The sequence below is a fragment of the Anastrepha ludens genome, unplaced genomic scaffold, assembly GCF_028408465.1.
Source record: "Anastrepha ludens isolate Willacy unplaced genomic scaffold, idAnaLude1.1 ptg000045l, whole genome shotgun sequence".
In the NCBI taxonomy this organism is placed as follows: domain Eukaryota; kingdom Metazoa; phylum Arthropoda; class Insecta; order Diptera; family Tephritidae; genus Anastrepha; species Anastrepha ludens.
The window spans coordinates 135,001-137,500 of NW_026530040.1; the positions used below are offsets into that span (position 1 = coordinate 135,001).

The 2,500-nt window shown below is 36.0% G+C and overlaps 1 pseudogene; it reads left to right on the forward strand.

The window, feature by feature from the left end:
* The window catches only part of LOC128870987 (large subunit ribosomal RNA), a 4,984-nt pseudogene that overhangs the window by 154 nt on the left and 2,330 nt on the right, over window positions 1-2,500 (forward strand).

Sequence of the window (2,500 nt, forward strand, 5' to 3'; positions counted from 1 at the left end):
TATGGAATATCTTAATATCTAGTATGAGAAATTAACGATTTAAGTCCTTCTTAAATGAGGCCATTTACCCATAGAGGGTGCCAGGCCCGTATAACGTTAATGATTACTAGAAAGATATTTCCAAAGAGTCGTGTTGCTTGATAGTGCAGCACTAAGTGGGTGGTAAACTCCATCTAAAACTAAATATAACCATGAGACCGATAGTAAACAAGTACCGTGAGGGAAAGTTGAAAAGAACTCTGAATAGAGAGTTAAATAGTACGTGAAACTGCTTAGAGGTTAAGCCCGATGAACCTGAATATCCATTATGAAAAATTCATCATTAAATAATTAAAAATAATGTGCATTTTTTTCATATAAGGACATTGTAATCTATTAACATAATAAAGTATTTATCAAAAGATCATTGGTGATATTAAGTTTATTTAAATTAATTTGCTTTTTAAGCATATTAACATAGAATAAATACTAATGATTTGATAAAGTGTTGATAGATTTTATTATATATAATGCTAAAATTCATTTTTTGAATTTTACAAAAAATTTAATATCTATGATATTAATATTTATTTGTATGCATTTATATGATTAACAATGCGAAAGATTCAGGATACCTTCGGGACCCGTCTTGAAACACGGACCAAGGAGTCTAACATATGTGCAAGTCATTGAGTTATATTAAACTTAATGGCATAATTAACTTAACTTAAAAATATAATGGGATTAATTTTTAGTCTATTTTCTTAAATAGTCAATTAATTCAATCCCGGGGCGTTCCATATAGTTATGTATAATGATAATTTATTATTATTTATACCTCTAACTGGAGCGTACCTTGAGCATATATGCTGTGACCCGAAAGATGGTGAACTATACTTGATCAGGTTGAAGTCAGGGGAAACCCTGATGGAAGACCGAAACAGTTCTGACGTGCAAATCGATTGTCAGAATTGAGTATAGGGGCGAAAGACCAATCGAACCATCTAGTAGCTGGTTCCCTCCGAAGTTTCCCTCAGGATAGCTGGTGCATTTAAAAATTATATAAAATAATCTTATCTGGTAAAGCGAATGATTAGAGGCCTTAGGGTCGAAACGATTTTAACCTATTCTCAAACTTTAAATGGGTAAGAACCTCACCTTTCTTGATATGAAGGTTGAGGTTATGATATAATGTGCCCAGTGGGCCACTTTTGGTAAGCAGAACTGGCGCTGTGGGATGAACCAAACGTAATGTTACGGTGCCTAAATTAACAACTCATGCAGATACCATGAAAGGCGTTGGTTGCTTAAAACAGCAGGACGGTGGACATGGAAGTCGTAATCCGCTAAGGAGTGTGTAACAACTCACCTGCCGAAGCAACTAGCCCTTAAAATGGATGGCGCTTAAGTTGTATACCTATACATTACCGCTAAAGTAGATGATTTATAAAACAATTTCGATTGATTTATAAATTTTGAAACTTTAGTGAGTAGGAGGGTACAATAGTGTGCTTAGAAGTGTTTGGCGTAAGCCTGCATGGAGCCGCTATTGGTACAGATCTTGGTGGTAGTAGCAAATAATCGAATGAGACCTTGGAGGACTGAAGTGGAGAAGGGTTTCGTGTGAACAGTGGTTGATCACGAGTTAGTCGGTCCTAAGTTCAAGGCGAAAGCCGAAAATTTTCAAGTTTTTAATAAAAAAAAATATTAATAAAATTTATATATATATATTAAAAAATAATTAAATACTTGAATTATTTTGAACGAAAGGGAATACGGTTCCAATTCCGTAACCTGTTGAGTATCCGTTTGTTATTAAAAATGGGCCTTGTGCTCATCCTGGCAACAGGAACGACCATAAAGAAGCCGTCGAGAGATATCGGAAGAGTTTTCTTTTCTGTTTTATAGTCGTACTACCATGGAAGTCTTTCGAAGAGAGATATGGTAGATGGACTAGAAGAGCATGACATTTACTGTTGTGTCGATATTTTCTCCTCGGACCTTGAAAATTTATGGTGGGGTCACGCAAACTTCTCAACAGGCCGTACCAATATCCGCAGCTGGTCTCCAAGGTGAAGAGTCTCTAGTCGATAGAATAATGTAGGTAAGGGAAGTCGGCAAATTAGATCCGTAACTTCGGGATAAGGATTGGCTCTGAAGATTGAGATAGTCGGGCTTGATTGGGAAGCAATACCATGGTTTATGTACTCGTTCTGGGTAAATAGAGAATTACGATTCTTGTTCCCCGGATAGTAGTTACGTAGCCAATTGTGGAACTTTCTTGCTAAAATTTTTAAGGAATTATATCATTCGATATATATTCTTTTTAAATTATAACGATTATCAATTAACAATCAATTCAGAACTGGCACGGACTTGGGGAATCCGACTGTCTAATTAAAACAAAGCATTGTGATGGCCCTAACGGGTGTTGACACAATGTGATTTCTGCCCAGTGCTCTGAATGTCAAAGTGAAGAAATTCAAGTAAGCGCGGGTAAACGGCGGGAGTAACTATGACT